The sequence below is a fragment of the Gordionus sp. m RMFG-2023 genome, chromosome 1 (genome assembly GCF_954871325.1).
Source record: "Gordionus sp. m RMFG-2023 chromosome 1, tfGorSpeb1-WG-v2, whole genome shotgun sequence".
NCBI lineage: Eukaryota > Metazoa > Nematomorpha > Gordioida > Chordodea > Parachordodidae > Gordionus > Gordionus sp. m RMFG-2023.
The window spans coordinates 30,458,616-30,467,583 of NC_088775.1; the positions used below are offsets into that span (position 1 = coordinate 30,458,616).

Here is an 8,968-nt window from a genome sequence, read left to right on the forward strand (position 1 = left end):
ATTGAAGTAAAAATGTTTAAAAAGTAACTAATAAATTAAATGTCAATATTATTAATAAAATTCGAGGATATTTGCCACTCTAAAACTTAATTATAATAAATAATAATACTATTGAAAATCTTTTAGACACATTTTTTTAAATTGAAAAATAGTGATTATGGGTCAGGCCAAAATATCCAATAATAAATTTCTATGGGCAAGTTCAAATTGCATGAACCTCTACAAGCAACCCTCTTACTGTAAAAAAATACATCCATTTTTCATTATTTTGGTAACTTATATTTTAGAGGTATTATTTGCATGAAAAATTTTGGCCCAGATCAGATTTTTTATAAAAAATAATTTTTCAGCCCTGCCCATGTTTTAAGTTTTTAGGCCCAGCTAACATAATTTTTTTAAAATATATTTTATTTATTTTAATTTATATAAATAATAATAGCGATGGTTTTAAAATATTTGGCCTAGCCTAGGTATTTATTTTTTTTTAAATTTGAATAGAGCCCCATGAATCCAGGCTGGGCCTACTGATGGCTTATATGTTGTTACATTAAAAATTTAATGATTACATTATATATCTATAGATTAAGTTAATTACCTAATTCTTCCATCTTTTTATAATAGCGATAAACAATTTCACTTTGCCCCATTGAAAAATCAATCTTAAAATGTTCATTAAGATTATATAAATAGACTGATGGCTATAAGGATGTTACATTTATGAAAGATTCTATAACCTGAACCATAAAATTATCTTTAATGAAGTTGACAACATTTGCATCATCTTCTGATAAATTTTCTTGAAAAATTTTATCATAAACCATTATAGGATTAATATGTTTTATCAAATTATTGGTATGACTTTTTATATATTTTTTACTCCAGAATACAACGAATAAGATATTAATAATTACGTGATACGTGATATATAGCGCTTTTGCCCTCTAACGTTGAAGATTCAACAGAGCTACGCTAGGTTTTCCTCATTTCCATCTAATTGGAACAATTTAATTTGGGTATAAAAATAAAAATATGAGGAGCCCTCCACACGTTTGTGGGCAAGCCGCACGTACTTGTAGGCACAACATTTCGAAAAATGTTGCTTAAACCTCTATAGGCTTTAATTTAGGAGTGGGACAAAGAAAAAGCCTATACTCGAGAACTACAGTATAATTTAATTACTTTAAAGGTGGGTGATGGCTGATTTTAAGCTTAATTTTAATGTAAGTTATATCTGTAAATAAGTATGATTAAAATAAAATAATATTTACCACCGGATGAACCGAACCCCAAAAGGCCAATAATAATAATAATTGAATTAATATGTTATCTTTTTAATTTTTTTTTGCTTTCCACCACATTTTCAGAAAACAAATAACTATACAAGTATATTAATTCTAATATACTTTTATTTTTATATCAAAATAATATCTTTATTTGAATAATATAATTAAAATTAAAGTTAAACAGTTTACTAAATAAGAATTATTTGAATAATAACATTTAAATTTATTTAAAGCTTATTCTAAGGGTCTATTTCTAGCGGGACCTCCGGAAAACGATGGGCCTGTCCCGTGTTAAAAATAATAGAGCATAGTTTTTGAATGTAGTATGTGAATATGAAAAATATCATCAAAATCAAGTATCATTCATATATGATCATATTTTCAATAGCTATCTTTTTAGAAGTAAAGTAGGAATATACCTATTTTTTACTCACATTATGCAAAAAAAAAAATATATCACTAATAAAAACGAAATTGTTAAGTGAAGAGAAAACGAAAATATATATTTTTATTATTAAAAAATGTTCATCCATTTACTATATATATATTTTTACAAATAATATTTGACTAAAATAAAAATATAATCTTAAAATAAACTAAAATATAAGTTACGACTAAAATAAAGGTTACCATTTGAAAATTAAAATAAAGGTTACAAATTGTAAAACTAAAATTATATTATTCAAAAATGTTACAATTTGTAAAACTAAAATTATATTATTCAACATTCTCCTTCTTATAAAGAAGCCTTCACATAAGTTTAATTGTATTGTTATAGTTAGTTTGTTGTCTAAATGTTTTAACATTTTGACCATCAAGTTGTTTCATAAGTCATAGTAATCGTTGACTTGTCTAAATCGTTGGTTTGTTTAAAGCTTGATATCCTTATCGTAAGTTGTCCTTATAAATCGTGAATTTGTCATATACCTTGCTTGTACTGCTCAGTCTTAATTATTATCAATTTTCAAAATTGTTATTATTATCAGTAAGTTGCAAATAATGAGAAATAATAGTTCAAAGTTGGATATAAGCAGTGTTGTTAAACGCTACTTTTAAAAGTAGTGCGCTATCGCTACCGCTATTTTATAAAAAAAAATAGCGCGCTACCGCTATCGTTTTCAAATGAGTAGCGCGCTATTAGCTACTTTTTATGCGATTTTGATTTTTTTTTTAATATTTTTTACTTAACTTTATTTCCACAAATAAAATATTGGTATAAAAACATGACTATAATTTGTTACATATATATATATATATATAATTTATTTATTATTGCACTTTAATAATAATAACATTTCGGTACTGTCATCCCCAAATCTAGAGCGATGATCAGAAAGTATAAGCTTTGCCATACTAAATAATCGTTCAGCACTAGCACTTGAGCGCAACGCAGTATTAAATTTAATAAACACACTTTTTATATGAAAAAAATTATAAAAATATTTAAATGAGTATTTTTGGATTTAAAAAAAGCATCTAGAGATTCAATAATTTTATTATTATTATTTATTTCAAAAAAATCATTTATGGAAGGCGGGGGTTTCGATCTTGCTATAGTATTAGTATCGTGGTTAGGCCTGTCATTTTTTAACGTTACCATCAGCCTATCAAGTTGCCCTTTAGATTCAGTTAAATTATTGTATGGCCAATTTAACTTGAAACTAGGATGAACGATAGCAGCTATTACATTATCATCATCATACAGATCTGGAAATCTAATTTATATAAAGCGATTGTATTTATAAAAAAAGAAGAATAACTTTTTAATTTTCAAAATTTAAATTTATATGAGATTTAGATTCATTTATAAAAAAATATTAAAATGGCATTAAATTATGGTAAATAAAGATTTTAAAAATAAAATTATTATACACAAGGTAATTAATAATATATTAATTTTGAATTTTATATTAATACTATATATTAATATTAAAGAAAGGATAATCTATATTTATTTTCCAACTATATTTATAATGCTAACTACATTTATGATGTATATTTTTAAATATAAATTTCAAAATTAAATTAAATAAAAGGATTATAATTTTAGATTGAATAATTAATATTTTTTAGATGTATTTATTATGTAAAATAGATACTACTTTCTAAATTAGTAGCGAGCTACGGCTATCGCAATTTTCTAAAAAAAGTAGCAGCTAAAGCTACCGCTACTGAAATATTTTAACAACACTGGATATAAGAATAAATGAAGAATGATAAATCAATAAGATTGTTATATAATATTTTCAGCGTTTTCATTGTTGCATTTTAGTGTAAGCGTTTTAGAATTTAATTTACTTTATGCATTTTAATATTTATTTTATTTTTATATTTTAAGTTATGTAGTCTTTTAAATAAACAGGTTTTTGTTTAATTCGCATTGGTCTAGAAATCGATGTTATATCATTTTTATCAGTAATTTTTATATTTTTGTCCACACTTCCCTCCTTAAAATAATCCTTAGAGTCATAATTAATAAGTATGTTAAAACAGTTTCTAATTCTTAATTTATCTAAATGTCTCCACAAAATACTTTTCTCTGTCTTAATTTGGAAAATCACGTCACTTTCTTTGTGTGTGACCATGCCTTTGCACCATTTGTCATCACCGTGTACTTTGTACCAAACAAAATCTCCTACGTTAAAGTTTCTATTTCGTGGTAAAGTAACGTTTATTTTGTTCTCCTTCTCCTCCAACGGTTTTAATACCCATTTAAATCTAATATCTCGATTGAACATTCTCTGAGTTGGTATAACTCCTGTAGTATCATTACGCATATTTCTGTAATTAAATAAAAATTTGTCAAGTGTGATGTCTAAGTCAATTTTAATATTCCTTTTCATATGTGTTTTGAACGTTCTTACCATGCGTTCCACCTGGCCATTGGATTGCTGGTGATAAGCACTTGTGAGCACATGTTTGATTCCATAATTATTGCAAAATTTTTCAAAATCGTTACTTGTAAAGTTAGTGCCGTTATCCGTAACTATAGTTTCAGGTATTACATATAGCGAAATAGTTTTAAAATTTTATTTTAAAGTAACATCAGTCGTAATATTTTTAACAGGAATAATAATTGGAAATTTGCTGTAGGCATCGACTATTATCAACCAATTTCTTGTGAAGAACGGACCCGCATAATCTTTATGTATCCTTTAAAATGGTTTAGTTGCCGAAACCCATGGTTTTTGTATCTTTTTCGGATTATCATGATATATGTTACAATCGTCACAACTTTTCACTTCCATTTCTATGTCATTATTTATACCAGACCACTACATGTAATCTTTGGCTAAGGAATTGATTTTTCCTGCTCCCAAGTGACCTTCATGTAATGACTGTAGTACATTTTTCTCATAGAAAACGGAATTATGATTCTGTTGCTTTTGTAAAGACAATCCTTAATAATTATACTTAATTCCAATTCAATGTTTTTATAAATATTGTTCATTATAGGCCTGTTGTTCTTAATATCACTTATGACTTGTTTTAATTCAATATCTTTTAAAGTTTCATCACTAATTTGATTAAAATTAATAGGTAAATCCCCATATTCATTTATTATAGTGATATTTTCAACAGCTTCATCATGAGGGAGATGATAGACTTACGCCAAATGGCGTATTAGCAAGAAATAAAAGTTATATTTTTTCTTATTTATACGCATTTTCCGAATCGATAAAAAAGTTACGAAAATTTAACGAATCATTTAAAATTTGTATTTTATAATAAAATGGATGTATAAATAATTCGTGGACGAAATTTAGTAAACTATAAAGCAATGTAAAATTTAAAATACATAAATCTTTATATATCAGATTTTAGAATCAGGGTTGCCATGTCTTCCCCCATCAGTGGGAGTCTCCCACAATTTTTTAGTTTACCCACATGCATCTCACTCCCACAAAACTCCCACAATTAGAAATCTCCCATAAAAAGCTCCCACAATTTTTTAATTTCTCCCACAATTTTTTTTTTAACATTTTAATGTTTTAATATATAAATAATAATTTTGAGAGACAGTATTTGATTATTTTTATATTTAAATAAATTTTAAATATTTATTCGAAAAATATGTCTAGTTCTTTTATTTTATTTTTCCGCTCTAAAATATATTTTTTATAAAATTCTCCAATTCTCCACTCGACATTTAAAAATTATCATGCAGTTCAACATTAACAGAGCTATCTGTCATCACAATGTGGGTCGAATCTTTTCCCCTAATATTTAACGACTCCAAAATAAGTGCTAACTTTACTTGAGGTAGGACAAAAATGAGCAAGGTTATCACAAATGTGTCAGGACCTGAATCCAAGAGGTCAATTCTAAACGATTTGAAAGTAGGACATCCATATGCTAATTTAACAGATGCATCAAATAAAAAAAATATTAAAACATTTCCCCTGCTCCTTCGCTATTTCAACAAGAATAAGGGCATTTCTATAAAACTATTGAAATTTTTTTCTTCCGATAGTGAAAAATCCAACGATATAGCTAACCACATAATGGTAAATTTAGCTGATTCAGGGTTATCAATGAGTTGCATGTCAGCTTTCTACGCTGATAATGCCTCTGTTAATTTTGGCAAAAATCAAAGTGTATTTACCGAATTGAGGCAGCACAATAATGAATTAATACCAATTGGCTGTATATGCCATATACTGCATAATTCTTACAAGAAGGCAATGAATGTACTATATGTAGATGTCGAAGTAATTGTGATGAAATGTTTTAACGAATTTATTTCATCAACTAAAAGAGTCACTGAATTAAAAGAATTGGTGGTCTGATTTGGAATGGTGTGAGTTGTTGCGATATGTACCTATCAAGTGGTTATCATTAATACCTGCCATCGAGAGAATTTTAAAATTTTACGAACCCTTAAAGAAATACTTCTTAAATAAAGATTTTAAAAGCTGTCATAAAATTTTGAAAAATTTTTTCGAGGATGAAATGTCAGAAGCATATTTGGGATTAGTTTCACATGTAGGAAATCTACTTCATGTAGTTAATATTCAGTTACAATCAGAAGATTCTTTATTGATAAAGATTCACAAAATCATGCTACAGCTATGTTCATCTCTACAGTTAAAAATAGATAATAAATTTTATGGCGCTATTGCTAAAAATATCATATTAAAATGTTCAAATATTACTATAATTAACGTATTTTTAAATGAAGCAAATATTTTTATTAAGACAATTTTGGAATATTTACAATCCAGATTTGATTTTAATAACTCTATTTACAAGTGTATAAATATTATGACTTTGGAACAGAAACCATCATTTGATGGTTTTTGTAATTTAATAAATATATTAAAATTACCGATTGACATTGAAGCCTTGTTTGAAGAGATTGTAATTTTTTCCATTTTTTATGATTCGCCAGAATACTTAAAATTAGATGGTCTAAAAGCAGAGAGAAATGGGTGGAATTTTTTCGTAATAACGATAAATCCCCATGCTTGGAAAAAATTTGCGAGTATGTTTTCTCCTTACCTCATTCTAATGCCTCATCGGAGCGCATTTTTAGCCTGATGAGGACTGCCTGGAGAAAGGAGAGAAATCGAATTGCTTTAACAACATTAGAGGCCGAGTTAATGGTTAAACAAAATTTTAAAATGTCATGCCAGGAATTTTATAAATATCTTAATAACGACGGTAAACGTTTAGTTCCATTATTTAAATCTCAAATAAATTATAATTAACTATAACTATTTGATTTTCTGTATTTTATAAAATCTTATTTATACATTTGCATAAAATCAAATAAATTTATTTTTTACATTGTAAAATTAATATTTTGAATATTTTAGCAAATCATAAAAATAAAGAAGCATTACAATCTCCTCAAACATGACATCATATTAAATCTTATTAATAATTATCCGATAATAGTAATAATATTCTTACTTTGGTATTTCTGCAGCATAATTTAGTGAACCTTTATTAAATTATATTCTCCTGATTGCAACTGCATATTAACCGCATATAGTAGATTTCCTATATGTAAAATTCCTAAATATACTTGTGACATTTATTTTTGAAAATTTTTTTCAAAATATTATGACAGCTTTTATAATCTATTTATTTTTTAAAGGTTTGTAAAATTTTAAAATTATACGATGGCGCGTATTAGGAGGAACCTGTCAACCAACATTATGCTGACTCAATTCTGTAAATACACTCTGGTTTTTGCCAAATTCACTGAGGAATTATCAGATCAGAAAGCTGCCATGCAATTCATTGGTAATGCCAAATCTGCCATATTTACCATTATATATGGTTAGCTATGTCTTTGGATATTTCATATCTGGAGAAAATTTTTTTAATAGTTTATTGAAATGACATTAATTTTGTTGAAATAGGGGAGGATCAAGGGAAATGTTTTAATATCTCCTTATTAGATGCATCTGTTAGAATTGCATATGTTTGCACATCTTTCAAAACGTCAAGAATTGACCTTCTGGATTTATATCCTAAAACATTGATGATAGCCTTGCTCATTTGTGTTCTACAAAGTATACTTTTCATTTATATTAGTCGTTAAATATTATGGGGAAAAATTCTACGAACATTGTGATGTTAAGTAGCTCTCTGAATGTTGTACTGCAAGATAGGTATTTACCATTTCCGCAACTGTAGTTGCATCTGTATTATTTCTTATTTTTAAAGAATATTTTTGTTTTGCAATAGATGTTGATAGACTGCCCTGTACTGATTTATGCTTTAAAGATTTTTGATGCCTCAAAATATCATATTCCCTTCCCCCATTGTATTAACTAAATACTGTAGAACAACTTCCCCGCACTGATTATAATTATTTTTTACATTGTAAATTTAAAATTGTTTGTTTTTTTATAAAATCTTATTTATACATTAGCATAAAATATATTTTTTTTACATTGTAAAATTACAATTTTTTTATAAAATTTTATCTTGTTTACATTCTTTTGTATTTAAAAAAGATCGTTGGTTATTATTTTTAAACAAAATTAATATATTATAATAAATCAATATGTTATTTTAATAATAAAGATAGTATTTAAGAAATTTTGTGTCGTACTATAATTACCTATTTTGAAAAATAGTTGCGTATTTTATTTTGGAAAATAGTTACCTATTTTATTTTGAAAAAGAGTTGGATATTTTATTTTAAAAATAGTTGGCTATTTTATTTTGAAAAATAGTTGGCTATTTTATTTTAAATAGTTGGCTATTTTATTTTGAAAAATAGTTGGCTATTTTATTTTGAAAAATAATTACCTATTTTATTTTGGAAAATAGATTCGATTTTATATTTATAAAAAATAATAAGTGGATAACTAAGTCAATTCTCCTTCGGCCCGCAAATTTTTTTTTTTAGCAATTTTCATATTTTTCCCACAATTTTTATATTACTCCCACAAAATACCGAATTTCTCCCACAATTTGAGAATTTTGACATGGCAACCCTGTTTAGAATGTCACCAAAAAGTACTACCATAGTAATACCTTACTTATTCCCCAATATGTAGTAAACTATAAAGCAATATATAAATTTAAAATTAAATCTTTATATATCAGATTTTAGAATGTCTCCAAAAAGTACTACCATAATAATACCTTTTTAAAATACATAAATCTTTATATATCAGATTTTAGAATGTCACCAAAAAGTACTACCATAGTAATACCTTACT

The 8,968-nt window shown here is 26.2% G+C and overlaps 1 long non-coding RNA gene across 1 annotated transcript; it reads right to left on the minus strand.

The window, feature by feature from the left end:
- Positions 1 to 366: 366 nt before the first annotated feature.
- Positions 367 to 797, minus strand: LOC135922308 (uncharacterized). The gene is made up of 3 exons (XR_010570840.1): positions 735 to 797; positions 596 to 698; positions 367 to 531 (listed from the first exon to the last, which is right to left on the minus strand). It is a non-coding gene; the product is annotated as an uncharacterized LOC135922308 (long non-coding RNA).
- Positions 798 to 8,968: the final 8,171 nt, after the last annotated feature.